The sequence below is a fragment of the Pelobates fuscus genome, chromosome 5 (genome assembly GCF_036172605.1).
Source record: "Pelobates fuscus isolate aPelFus1 chromosome 5, aPelFus1.pri, whole genome shotgun sequence".
NCBI lineage: Eukaryota > Metazoa > Chordata > Amphibia > Anura > Pelobatidae > Pelobates > Pelobates fuscus.
In genome coordinates this window covers 177609161-177624280 of record NC_086321.1, presented here as the reverse complement: position 1 = coordinate 177624280, position 15120 = coordinate 177609161, and the positions used below count along the sequence as shown (strand labels likewise).

Genomic DNA, 15120 nt, shown 5'->3' with positions numbered 1-15120 from the left:
GTATATAGGGTAATAACGTAGCAGCTCAATAAGTTTTAAATCTGCTGATGGAAAAACTAACATGGTCATGAGCCACTTATAAAAGCTGGCTCAGACTAACAGCATATCAACAAGATGGTTCACTCTGGCTCCAAGCTTGTCCCCTTTTGTGGTCCTTTCTCCTTATTGTCTCAATTATTCCAGGATGCAAGGAATGATGAAACCAAAAGATTTATTAACACACTAAGGGTAGCTGGACATAAATGATTAAAATATACAAATATTAAAAAGTCATCTTTACATAAATAACTCAACGCGTTTCGGCACGTAGCCTTTCTAAATATATTACCCTATATACTTTCTATCCTTGTTTTTAGGTCTACAAGAGAGATTTTTACATGTGTAATAAGGGTAAAGTGTTATAGAGTGCTCTCACCATCCACATTTTTTGTATACTGTATTATTTTATGTGAATAAGTGACTCACATTGGTGATTGGAGCACCTGAGTTTTAAACCTTTTAACCTTAATCCTTTTTATATTCACTTCTGGTATAAAGCCAACCTGGTCTGGGTGTATCAGTCGTGGAAGGAGGGGTATGAGTCTGGATGCTCGCATTTTTGTGAATATTTTGAGGTCAGTGTTAATCAGCGATATTGGTCTGTAGCTTGGGGCTAGTGTGTCGTCTTTTTGTGATTTCGGTGGGAGTACTATGTTTACCATGGCCATGTCTATGTCAGGCTTTCCTCCCCGCATTAAGTGATTACCTAGAGTCGTGAGGTGGGGGCTAATACGTCTCTAAATCGTTTGTAGTAGCTAATGTCGTAGCCATCCGGTCCCAGGGCTCTGTTTCCCTTGAGACATGCTATGGCCATCTCAACTTCATCTTGTGTGATTTGGTCCCTCAGCGTTGCTGCCTCTTCCCCAGTTACCCTTGGTATGGTCAGTTCTGATAGAAACCTATGTAGGTCTGTGGTGTATGCTGTATTGTCGTTCGTAAGATGGGGTGGGTGATTATATAGGCCCGAGAAGTATGTTGTGAACACTTCATTAATAGCGTCTGGTGTTTTGACTACTGTATTGGTATCGGTACGTATTTTGGTTATGGAATTGCGTACCATTCTTCGTTGTAAGACTCTGGCCAGGAGGGTGTCCATTTTGTTTGCTTTCCCATAGAATACTCTTTTGGACCATAATATCTACCAGGATACTTCTTCTAGTGATATATTTTTTTTTTTAGATTCTTTATTTTTACTTGTGCATGAGGTAACAGCAAGCGTGTAGGGCCACAACGGCCGCTACAAGCGTTTCATTGCATTTCAACATGTGGCATGTTAAACAGCACAATTTTTGTTTAATAGACATGAAAATAACAACAGGCTGTGTATCACTAGTATTTTGAATTAAACATGCTAGGCTAGTTGTGCGTACTGAAGAATGTATTACAACAGTATTATGTGATTTAAGCAGGCAAGATTCCTAGTGTTTAGCGCAGATGAGCAGAGTTGGCGGACTTTGTCAGGTTGTTATCAGCTATATATCAGAGAATTTAGAACATTGAAAACATGTTAGATTATAATGTAAACTACACTGTTAAACCGGTGAGCTATAAAACCACCTTGCAAGCACATTAATAGAGGTGAGATATCTCCCAACGGTACATTTCTACATTAGTAAGCATGTTGGTAGCCTGGCTGTTATCAGGTTAAGTTAAGTAATAGCATGCAATTAGCCGGCATAGATGTAGCTGTACAATTGAGTAATAAAACAAACAAACAAAAAAAATAGATAATGCTGCTTCTCTCTATAACAAGCTCGTGTTGGGATAGAGTCACCCTCACAGGCCAGCAGTATGCATAAGGGCTAGTACTCGTGATCGCCAAGAGGGACAGTTAATGTCCAGGGTGTAGTGGCTGCTTGTGAGTACGTCTCTTAACAGTCATGCTGTCCCAGGGCCAGTCCGACCCTCAGCCAATTCCCCGTCTGGGAGAGTGCAGCAGGTCCGTGCCAAGATGCTGGTCATAGCGGGTGTTGGGCAGTGCATGATGGGTGACTACCTTCAGGTGGGCCCGCTGTGTCTCCGATTTCTCCGATGTAGGTGCCGCTTTAGAAGCTGTTGGCGGTCCCCGCTGTTTGGTAGGCATGAGATGTTGGGGGTATGGAGATGAGAGCACCCGCTTGTCAGATCTGTGTCAGGACGCTTTGTGCACCGTCCGGTGCAGTCCTCCCGCGGATTTATGAGGCCGCAAGGTGCTGTGCCGTGTGCGACACCATTTTCTGGTTTGCCGCCATTTGCGTATCCTGCTTCTGGGCTGTGATTGTCTTGTCTGCATTTTTAGTGGGTGCTCGGCTAGAGTGTGAGCCTCCGCTATTTTCTCCTCCAGCCTGGTCCAGAATACCTCGAATGTGGCCTCCAGCCGTGCTAGGATGTCGATCCCCTTTGTTGCAATGGGTGGCTCCGGTTCAGTTGCCGCCATTTTGGGACCAGCAGCTTTCGCCTGGATTAGTTGCCCATGCGCCCGGTGGGGGCCCTCCTGAGACCGGGATAACCCCCTCCGGTCCATAGGGGGGAGGACAAGGGCCCTTGTTCAAGAGGTTAGCCAGTGAAGGTGACGGGAGAGCGGCCGTCTCCCCCGCGCCGACCATACTCGTAGGCCGTGGAGTTTCCTCCTGGGGTTCCTGCAGGATATATTGCATGTGTGGTATCGTCGTGTAGCTCCTGCAATCAGCTCCCATTTGGTGGCCCTTGTGGTTCTGGCTTTTATGCAAGATATTTGCCACTTGGAGCAGGAGCAGTTCTATCCTGTGTCCGTACTGCTCAGCGGTCAGGCCCCGCCCCCAGTGATATTTATTTTATTGAGAATCTGAGGGCGTTAAGTTCTATTAATTTTGTATTTGTTGGATTGGTTTTATGTTGTTGCTCAGCTTTCCGTTGTGCTGATTTTAACTCTAGTAACAATTTTATTTTAGTTTGATTTTTATGTGCGACTATTTTTATGAAGTGTCCACGGAGGACAGACTTGTGAGCTGCCCATATCATAGTGGGGTTCATTTCTGGGTTTGTTTTAAAATTAAAATACTCTTTGATCGCTATTCGCGTCATTTCCTGTATGGAGTCATCTTTAAGGAGGCTAGTGTTAAGTTTCCATGTCCAGTTTGAGTTATATTGTAGCTTGCCTAGGGTGACTGTTATGTCGGCGTGATCTGACCAGGTACTGCTATTTATTTCCGTGTGAATTACCTTGCTCATCCCTGTCTCATTAAGAAATATAATGTCTATTCTAGAGTATGTTTTATGGGGCGCTGAGTAGAACATAAAGTTTTGCGTGTCTGGGTGCTGTAGTCGCCATACGTCTAGAAGTCCAGTGTGAAGTAATTTATCCTTCCCCCCTCTCGCCTTTGACCTCATGGTGCCTGGTTTTGAGCTACAGTAGGTTCTTCCTGCCTTGAAAACCACAACCTTGATAGGATGCCCCCAAGTGAAGCGGACCTCGTGCTTTCTAAGCAGATCTGCCATTGGTTTCGAGTTGCGTCGTCTTTGGAGCGTGCTTGGAGATAAATCCTGGAATAGGGAGAGGGCATTGCCTTGATAGGAGAGTGTGACAAACTCCACTTTTTCTGTGAGTTTGCCACAAGTTTTTGTAGGGGCCTCCTACCCTGTGACTAAGGGCCTGGCAATATACCTTGCCCAATACATTTTAAATGGCTCCATTCATGTAATGTAAGTACTTTTGTACTCCACAAAAGAAAGACAGACCGCTGGCCCTAATTCCCTGGAACAGTTTTGGGCATGAAGCCATGCTTGCAGCTGGTCAAAAAGAGACTTCCACAAAACTTTTGAACCCCTGCTCTGATCTGGGTTATTTTCGGATATGTTGTTCACCCAGATCAGGGCTATCCGGGGATGTTTTTGGTGGTATGTTACGTTTTGGGGTACTTTCTGAACTTGTGGTTTTTCTGCCTGGAGATAACTGTTACTTACAGGACTTTACTCAATTATCTCCCAAGCAGAGGGGAGGGATTGTGTGCTGTCACAGACTGTATGTTTGTTCTGATCGGTTTGTGTCGTTTATGTTCCTGTGCCCCATCAGGTCCAGGGGGTGTTCCTCTGGCATGGAGAATTGTATAAAAGGCAACCTGAACCATTAAAGATCAGATCATCGTGCACCATCATGAAGTTTCCGCTTATGTTTGGTGGATTGGAGAACTACATTCTGGGGATTGCTATATTCACTATACTCCCCTGAGTATAATCACTAAGCTCTTGTAAGAGCTGTTCCTGCTTGACTCTCTGGAGCGAGAGAGTTTCACCCACTGGAACCTGGAGCCTTGTCGTAGGTCCAGGGTGGGTAGGAGACGGCGAGACCCCAACCAAGCTGCAGCGGTTTGTGGGGTTTACAGTGCTTTTGTTACTCGTCAGTACTAGGAAGCAGCGATTGACGGAGGTACCCGGTCGGGGTTCAGTCAGTCCGTCACAGTGAGCTCATGGCTTCTGTTGTATTTTAAAATGGCTTCCTTCGTGGCATAGTAGTGGAAGCGGATTATGATGTCCCTTGTACCTGCCCCTCCGCTCGTCGGGCCCGTAGGGCACTATGCGCTCTCACTATGCGCTTTTGGGATTTCAGGCAGTAGGTGCTGGAAGTAATCCTCCATTTTCTGTATCGGTGACCCTCGTTAGGTGTCTCCGGCAGACCCCTTATGTGCAGGTTATTTCGTCTTGAGCGATTGGAGAGGTCCACCACTAGCATCTCCCGGCTATTAAGCTGTTGTTCCATTGAGGTGGAATGCTGAACCACCGAGTTGTGTGCCTGCACCACTGATTCAACCCGTTGTTTTAGGTCTAATTATTATTATTTATATAGCGCCAACAAATTCCGTAGCGCTGTACAATGGGTGGACTAACAGACACATAATTGAGATCAGACCACTGGCCGTACAGGAACAGAGGGGGTTGAGGGCCCTGCTCGATGAGCTTACATGCTAGAGGGAGTAGGGTATAATGACACAAAGGGTTAAAGTAGGGGAATTACTAATGTGCGTGACTCCAGGGCCTGGATTTCGGCTTTAACCTCCTGTGTGTTGCTGGCAATTTCACCTGCCAGGAATGAGCGGACCTCCAACAGTTTTGCCAAGATTTGTGTAGTGTTGCCTGGTTGCGAGTCTGCTGGCTCACTGTCTGCGTTGGAGGCTAGAGACTGGGAGCCATCTGAGCCTGCCCGGCGGCCATTTTGTGCGACCTGTGAGGATAGCGAGGCCGCGAACATGTCAGCCACTGTGAGAGAAGAACCTTGTCTCTCTCTCCTCGCTTCTTTTGGCGTGGTGTAGTTCCAGAGCCTAGGTAGGAAATCTAGTTGTAGGTTGAGTTGCGATGCTGGTTACAGGTGCGGGATTGCAAGGTGATGCGTGGGAGCTCTCAAGTTATGCAGCCATTCAAGTTGGCTGCCGGATCACGCCCCTCTCCCCATCTTATTGATTGGGTAACTAAAATAATCAGCATGGTGCAGTTGACATTGCTTACCTAGATTTCAGTAAGGCTTTTGACACTGTTGATCACAGAAGTCTTATCAATAAACTGCAATCTTTAAGTTTGGATTCCAGTATTGTTGAATGGGTAAGGCAGTGGCTGAGCGACAGACAACAGAGGGTTGTAGTCAATTGAGTATATTCGCATGGTCTTGTAACCAGTGGGGTACCTCAGGGATCTGTACTTGGACCCATTCTCTTTACTATTTTTATTAGTGATTTTGCAGAAGGTCTTGATGGTAAGGTATGTCTTTTTGCTGATGATACTAAGATATGTAACAGGGTTGATGTTCCAGGAGGGATTAGCCAAATGGCAAATGATTTAGTCAAACTAGAATTTTTTTTTAGAATTGTGGCAGCTGACATTTAATATGGATAAGTGCAAGATAATGCATCTTGGACGTAAAAAACCCAAGGGCAGAATATGGAATATTTGATAGTCTTAACCTCAACATCTGAGGAAAAGGATTTAGGGGTGATTATTTCTGATGACTTAAAGGTAGGCAAACATTGTAATAGAGCAGCAGGAAATGCTAGCAGAATTCTTGGTTGGGTAGGGAAAGGTATTAGCAGTAGAAAGAGGCAAGTGCTCATGCCATTGTACAGAACACTGGTGAGACCTCACTTGGAGTATTGTACGCAGTACTGGAGACATTTCCAGAAGGATATTGATACTTTGGAGAGAGTTCAGGGAAGGACTACTAAACTGGCTAATGGATTGTAGGTTAAAACTTACAAGGAAAGATTAAAGGAACTTAACATGTATAGCTTGGAGGAAAGACGAGACAGGGGGGATATGATAGAAACATTTAAATACATAAAAGGAATCAACACAGTAAAGGAGGAGACTATATTTAAAAGAAGAAAAACTACCACAACAGTCTTATATCAGAGTGGAAAAGGTTTAAAAATAATAGCAAGAAGTAATACTTAACTTTGAGGGTAGTGGATACATGGAATAGCCTTCCAGCTGAAGGTTAACACAGATAAGGAGTTTAAGCATGTGTGGGATAGGCATAAGGCCAGGGACTAATGAAAGTATTTATAAAATTGGGCAGAATAGATGGGCTGGATGGTTCTTATCTGCAGGGCCAGCGCTACCATTAAGGCATTCGCCTGGGGCCTCTGGGGGGCGCCCACTGGGAGGTTCCTGGTGGTCTGCCCTGGCTGCTGCTATGCTGGGCGAGCAGCTCTTTAGCCATCCCCCAGTGCAGCTATTTATCTGCTGGGCTCCTTTCCTCACCTCCCGGGAAGAACACTGCGTGCTGCAGGAAGGGGGAGCCGGAACATGACCTGGTATCCCAGCTGCCCCCTGCCTGTGATCACCAAAAACACTCTACAGGAAGCAGGCTGTGCTCAGAGTGCACGGTTCTCCTCCTCCCCCAGCAGAAACAAGAACACTTCCTGCAGGCTGAAGAATGGTCCCCTACTCCATTCACATCACCTAGGCCCACCTGGAGGTAAGGGGAACTGATTATTTTGTACATAATTGTAAATTAGTGTGTCTGTGTGTACTGAATTGCTGACTGTGTAAATAAAGTGTGACTAGTGTGAGCGTAAGTGACCCTGTGTATACGTCAGTGAGAGTGTGTGACAGTGTGTGCATGTCAGCGAGAGTGTGTGTGCTACTATGTAAAGAGATTCTTATATATTACCTTATATTTATAATATATATTAATATAATTTTATATATTTTTTTTTCATTGTTTTATTTATTGGAAAGATTTTTTTCATTTTATCATACATATAACAAATATTTTATATTAAAATGGAAAAAAAATCTACTTAAAGTTCACATGAATTGAATTCCACCATTATTATAAATTAAATCCCACCAAATGCATTGATGTATGTACTAGGCAGTATGTGTGTATGGATGTAAATATTAAAGGACCACTCTAGTGCCAGGAAAACATACTCGTTTTCCTGGCACTAGAGTACCCTGAGGGTGCCCCCACCCTCAGGGACCCCCTCCCGCCGGGCTCTGGAGAGAGGAAGGGGTTAAACTTACCTCTTTTTCCAGCGCCGGGCGGGGAGCTTTCCTCCTCCTCTCCATCTTGATCGCGACGTCATCGGCTGAATGCGCATGCGCGGCAGGAGCCGCGCTCGCATTCAGCCGGTCGCATAGGAAAGCATTTACAATGCTTTCCTATGGACGCTTGCGTGCTCTCACTGTGATTTTCACAGTGAGAAGCACGCAAGCGCCTCTAGCGGCTGTCAATGAGACAGCCACTAGAGGATTTGGAGGCTGGATTAACCCTTATTATAAACATAGCAGTTTCTCTGAAACTGCTATGTTTATAAAAAAAAAAGGGTTACCGTATATACTCGAGTATAAGCCGACCCGAATATAAGCCGAGGCCCCTAATTTTATCCCAAAAAACTGGGAAAACTTATTGACTCGAGTATAAGACTAGGGTGGGAAATGCAGCATCTACTGGTAAATTTCTAAATAAAATTAGATCCTAAAAAAAATATATTAATTGAATATTTATTTACAGTGTGTGTATAATGAATGCAGTGTGTGCGTATGTGTGTGTGTATGAGTGCAGTGTGTGTATGAGTGCAGTGTGTGTGTGCATGAATGCAGTGTGTGTGTGTATGAATGCAGTGTGTGCAGGGCCGGTGCAAGGATATTTGCCGCCGTAGGCAAAAAACATTTTGCCGCCCCCTCCCCCCCCCATATGTCCTGACTTCCCCTCCTCCTCCCTCAGTGGTCCTTACCTCCCCACCCCCGTGTTCCTTCACCCCCCTCCCCTAGTGGTCCTGACACCCCTCCCCTAGTGGTCCTTATCCCACCCCCTCCCTCTCATAGTGGTCCTTATCCCCCTTCTCCCTCCCATAGTGTTCCTTATCCCCCCCCCATCCCTCCCATAGTGGTCCATATACCACCCCCTCCCTCCCATAGTGGTCCTTATACCCCCCTCCCTCCCATAGTGGTCCTTATACCCCCCTCCCTCCCATAGTGGTCCTTATACCCCCCCCTCCCATAGTGGTCCTTATCCCCCCCCCTCCCTCCCATAGTGGTCCTTATACCCCCCCCTCCCTCCCATAGTGGTCATTATACCCCCCTCCCTCCAATAGTGGTCCTTATCCCCCCCCTCCCTCCCATAATGGTCCTTATCCCCCCCCTCCCTCCCATAGTGGTCCTTATCCCCCCCTCCCTCCCATAGTGGTCCTTATCCCCCCCCCTCCCTCCCATAGTGGTCCTTATCCCCCCCTCCCTCCCATAGTGGTCCTTATCCCCCCCCCCTCCCTCCCATAGTGGTCCTTATCCCCCCCCTCCCTCCCATAGCGGTCCTTATACCCCCCTCCCTCCCATAGTGGTCCTTATACCCCTTTTTTTTGTTATTATTAATTTTTATTTTATTATTATTATTTTTTTTTTATTATTTCTTATTTTATTTATATATTTTTTTTCGTCCCCCCTCCCTGCTTGATATATGGCAGGGAGGGGGGCTCTCCTTCCCTGGTGGTCCAGTGGCAGTTCAGTGGGGGAGAGAGGGGGGCTGGCAGAGCTGTAACTTACCTGTTCTGCAGCTCCTGTCAGCTCTCTCCTCCTCCTCTGCGCCGTCCGTTCTGCTCTTCTGTCAGCTTACACTGTAAGTCTCGCGAGAGCCGCGGCTCTCGCGAGATTTACACTGGGAGCTGACCGAGGTGCTGAACGGACGGCGCGGAGGAGGAGGAAGCTGACAGGAGCTGCAGGAAAGGTAAGTACAGCTCTGCCAGCCCCCCTCTCCCCCTGTCTGTATTATGGCAATGCAAATTGCCATAATACAGACCTTGACTCGAGTATAAGCCGAGTTGGGGTTTTTCAGCCCAAAAAATGGGCTGAAAAACTCGGCTTATACTCGAGTATATACGGTAATCCTAGAGGTACCTGGCACCCAGACCACTTCATTAAGCTGGTCCTTTAAGCAGTATGTGTGTATGGATATATGTATTGGGCAGTTCATGTGTATGGATGGATGTATTGGGCACTATGAATGTATGTATTAAACAGTGTGTGTGTGTGTGTGTGTGTGTGTGTGTGTATATATCTTCACTGCAATTCAGAATTTAGTGAATAAACCTTTGAGAGAATGTACTTGCATTTATGAGAGGTGGCAAAATGGATTGTTGCCTAGGGCGGAAAGAATCCTTGCACCAGCCATGCTTATGTGTCGGCACATGCTATTTTTCTATGTTTCATCCAGCTTGGAACTATAGATGTGACTGTAGAATTGGGGACATAAATCAGGTAATGTGTTTCCATTGCTCAGAGGTATGGTATGCAATGCCCAAATTAGTGTTTGATTTGCAAATGGGATTCATAGGCAAGTGTACAGCTGCTTGCCTGTGGAAACTTATTTTGTGAAACTCCTGTTGAAAAGTAGTGGTTCTGATATTGTTTCCAAAGGACCCTTGTAGTGAGTATTGGCAATGGAGACATATGATTTAGGATTGCAATTACTATTTTTTTTTTTTTTGTGTTTGACTGTAATGTCACTGCTATGTCTTTTAACAGGAGAAGTCCAGGTAGCAGAAATAAACCAGAGCAAGGTACCAAAAAAGGGATAAGCGTAGTCAGGAAAAGCCAAAGGTCAAGACAGGCAGCACAGGTTCATGAATAATGTAACAGGCAGAGGGTCAGGTACCAAGTAACGCAAGATAAGTACACTGGAGTGAAGACCATAGGAGAACTGAGCACAGGAGACTGGGTTAGCTGTGGTTATATAAGGGAGAGGACCACACCCCCCCTTACCGTTAGGGATACTAATTCCACCTGTGGAAATCAACCGGCCTGCTGTCCCTTTAAGAGGGACCTCTAGGTGTGAGCATGCCTAGTGAATATGCGTTATGTAGGGATTTCCCCCTTGTCGCTGGTGGTACTGTCCGCAGCTACGAGTAGTCGGCGTGCTGTGGCGAGGAGGGAAGAGCCGCAGCACCACTTCTGTGCAGGTAGAGGGTGCCGGCCTTCCCTCTAAGGCGGTGAACGCACATTAGGACCAGGCTTGTGCCGAAGAGTGGTTTAGGAGTGAGGAGCGGAATAGGCGCCGCAGGTAAGTGAGCCAGGATTCCCGACAGTAACGTTATTGTTGTATGATCATTTTAAAGTAAATAATTCATTTATTCAATTCATCTCTATGAGGAGATGCTGATTGGCCAAGGCTGTGTTTGAATCATGCTGGCTCTGCCCCTGATCTGCCTCCTTGTCAGTCTCAGCCAATCCTATGGGGAAGCACTGTGATTGGATCAGGCTATCACATGTCAGCAGACTGCTTGTTTTTCCTGTGTCTCAGCATGCAGATTTACAGCTTCTGGCTTGAATACAGTAAGATTTTTACTATATTTATGGAGGCATGAGGGGCCCAGGGGGACTAGATGGTCGTGTTAACACTATAGGGTTAGGAATACATGTACTTGCACTGGTGACTATAGTGTCCCTTTAACCCAACTCTTACCCTAAGCTGAGTAATTCTAAACACATTTTACAACTATAACTCCTCTCCCACTTTTAAACCAAAACACCCTATGCAATTTTACTCTAACATTAACCCCTCTAAAATCTGAAACACCACTTAGCTCTACTCACATCTAACGTTATCTTTAACCCTGCAATGCATTTACACAGCTGCAAACACTCACTATACTCACAGACGCAAACACTCACTATACTCACAGATGCAAACACAATATATTCAATATATTAAAAACAGAATTGATGTGTGTGTGTGTATGTATGTGTGTGTGTATATATATATATATATATATATGTATATATATGTATGTATATATATATACACACACATTAATTTTTTGTAATATATTGTGTTTGCATCTGTGAGTATAGTGAGTGTTTGCAATATATTGTGTTTGCATCTGAATATATACTGTTCAGCCACAACATTAAAACCACTGACAGGTTTAGTGAATAACATTGAATATATTGTTACAATGGCATCTGTCATGGACTGGGATATTTTAGGCAGCAAGTGAACAGTAAGTTCTTGAATTTCAAGTGCAGAAAATATGGACAAGCGAAAAGTGATCTTGACAAGGGCTTAAAAGTGATGAGACGCCTGGATCAGAGCATCTCCCAAATGGAAAGTTTTGTGTTCCCAGCATGCAATTGTTAGTACCTACTAAAAGTGTTGCAAGGAAGGACAACTGATAAACTGGCGTCAGGGTCGTGGGCACCCAAGGCTCAATGATGCACATGGAGAGTGAAGGCTAGCCCACATGGTCTGATCACACAGTAGCTACTGTAGCTCAAATTTCCAAAAAATGTAATAATAATTTTGTGCCAGTGTGTGTGTGTGTGTGTGTGTGTGTGTGTATCGGTGTGTCAGATACATATATACCCACACACACAGATACACACACCTTGAGACACAGACACCAGCACATAGAAAAAAAAAGTTTATGCAACAGCGCAATTTTTAAAAAATATTTTTTAGGGGGATAGGTTCCACGATGTTGATACACTTTGTCAAATTAATTTGGAACCCCTGCACTAGAGGCTTAAGTACATCTTCAGGCAACTTAGATGGAACTGGGAGATGAGCATACATTGAGAGAAGCTGTTGACATTTTAATCATAGTATTCATAATAAGAAGCAAAAGAAAAGTACATTAAGAGGGGTGAAGACGCCTGTCTGTGGGGTTTTTTTTTTTTACAACTGTCCCAGTCTCTTAAAAATTCTCAGTGCTACATTATACACCCTTTGTGGAATAAAGCAGCTGCATGATGGTCTGACACTATTCAGGAGCTGATGCAAATCCTTTTGGCTTTCCTATTCTCATGCTCTCTTTTTCTCAACCCGATAGTGACCAGACCGTTTTTCAATTTTCTTACCGTTAAGGACCAGAGCTCTTTTTACATTTCTGCGGTGTTTGTGTTTAGCTGTAATTTTTCTCTTACTCATTTACTGTATCCACACATATTATATACTGTTTTTCTTGCCATTAAATGATCTTTAATACCATTATTTTCATCATAACATATAATTTACTATAACATTTTTTATAAAATATGATGAAAAGATTTAAAAAAAACACACCTTTTCTAACTTTGACCCCCAAAATCTGTTACGCATCTACAACCGCCAAAAAACACTAGTCCTAAATAGTTTCTAAATTTTGTCTTGAGTTTAGAAATGCTGAGCTTAATGTAGTTGTTCTGGTGAGTATGATCATTCCCTTCAGGCTTTTTGCAGTAAACACTGTCCTTTCAAAGAAAAGGCAGTGTTTATACTACAGCCTAAGAACTTTCCTCATACAGATGTGATTGCTGATTGGTCAGGGCAGGGTTTGGCCCCGCCCCAGCCAGCCTCCTTGATGATCTCAACCAATCAAATGTTTTCCTATAGGAAAGCATTGTGATTGTCTGAGATAATCACTTCTGATGATGTCAGCCAAGGCACCAACAGACTGGAATAAAGGTAAGATTGCACTATACAGTATTTAGGAGGGTCAGGGGGGCTAGATAGTGATTTTTAACACTATAAGGTCAGCAATACATGTTTGTGTTTCTGAGCTTCTAGTGTTACTTTTATGATTATTCCCCCTCCCCCCTCCCCCCCCTTTTTGTCACTTGTGACTCCATTTTGTTTTCCTCTGTCTATGAAGACTGCAGTTTGCCCTTCTATGGAATTCTATTTACTGATGGATTGTGGGTAGATTAGCTTAGCAACTGAAATAGAACTTTTGCATAAGTCCCGCCCATTGAAATTCTTCATAAGGAAACTTAGTTCATGCATTACTTTAAAAAAAAAAAAAAAGGTGGTGAATTACAAAACACATAAGAACAAGAAGAAGACAAAAATATTAATTGAAAAACAAAACCTGGAAAGTTACAGAACCTCTTAAGAGCTGAGGTCTAGTAGCAGAGAAAGGCCTGGTATGCCTAAGTCTGAATATTCAGTCACATCCTAATCTAAACTCTAGCATGCCTTGGTCACTGTCCTTCGTTATAAGGGATATAAAGCAAAGTGGATTGACCCACTGGCACCCTTGAATTAGGGACTACGGCCTCTGGGGACTAACGTGCCAATAAAGCAGAATTGGACGTGACATCTTCAGCCCCTCTGACATTCAGCTGTATGACATAACGGAGGATACCATGAATGCTCCTCAAAATCAGTCTTATTCCAAAGGAGAAATGACCAAAACAAACACCCTCATAATTCGTTATATAAAGAGTTTGCGCTGTTCCTTTATTACATAAGTACCCACTGTGATTTTAAGCGTACTCCCTTTTTTATGTGGCATTATTATTATTTTACACAGAAGGGTTATATTAGGTGAACCATAACTTTATTTGTGTTAGTTGCTGCTTTTTTTGCACCATATTTATATTTATGTTTGGTTTCTTTATATTATTGAAAAGCAATGTGTTGGTGAAATGCCGTAAATCAAAGCGCCATAAAGCGAGATATTAATGCATTGCTCTGAGTGCTGTGGACTATTAGGTTATGGTAAAGGGAGAGTGCTATAGCAGGTTCCTTTCTTAAATTAACACTCCAAGCATCATCATCACTACAGCACAGTCACCAATGTAAGGAGTCAAAACGGTGACAGAAAATAACTATGCATGCTCAGTTCCGATTAGATACATTCTAAGTGTGAAATAAAACCCTGTGAAGGTCAATATGCCACCCATATTAGTATAATGTAAGTTTAAAACCTCCCTCGTACCCCTACCTACTATGCCTCTGGTAGGGGCATGTCTACTAAACATCAAGCAGCCAGTTGTTTCTTTCTATTCTAAACACTAGTGACTGGGCAGAAGATTTGCTACTGATTGGACACATTTTAGTGGGAGGATATATGCTAGTTGGATAACAGCAAGTTGCTGGGTGACGCACATGGTTGCTAGGAGGGAGGAAAGCTCTGGCCAGTCCTGATTTTGTACACCCCAGCAGATTTGCATGTTGGGAATGTCAGCTCAGGATTGTCTGTGCTAGTGGAAGCTATTCCTTTTAATTGCCAAAGGAACAGTTCCTCTAATATGGGTTGGATCCAGAAGCAGACAAGTTGTGCTGGTAAGGGACTCCATTATGAAGAATGTAAACAAGTTAATTTGTTGACCATAACCATAACCGGTGATCAGTTTGCAGTGTTTCTGGTGCTCGGGTTCGGCATGCTATTATCTGATTGGATAGATTGCTAGGAGGGGCTACAGATTACCCAGCTGTCATGGCCGTTATTGGTACCTGTGACAAAGAGGAAGACTTCCATTCATCTATCTTCAATTTAAAAAAACACCTACACTCACAGCTAACCTATAATTGTACTGTATATGACTATTACATGTGGTATTTATAATTGTTTTGTATGTGTCTATTACATTTTATTCATTACCTCCCTTCTTAAATTTAACCCCCCCCCACACACTATCCTTGCCGCCCTATTCCATAAACATTTTTTTGAATTAAATATATCTATCCTTGTGTCCACCCCCACTCTCTCCCTCCTACCTCTTACCAGCAAAGAGCATGTGCAAGCGCTCTGAGCCACTGAAACGTTCCAATCAAATACTTCTCTATGAAAAGCATTTGATTTGACCACAGAGATGAAAGGAGTGACATCAGGATAGGCATGGAAGATCCTTGCTAGGTGCGGGATTCCAGGTAAG

General features: G+C 44.0%; 1 protein-coding gene across 2 annotated transcripts in view; it reads left to right on the top strand.

Moving 5' to 3' along the window:
* Positions 1–15120, top strand: part of GAL3ST1 (galactose-3-O-sulfotransferase 1) — a 48230-nt gene that overhangs the window by 28547 nt on the left and 4563 nt on the right. The window lies entirely within an intron of this gene.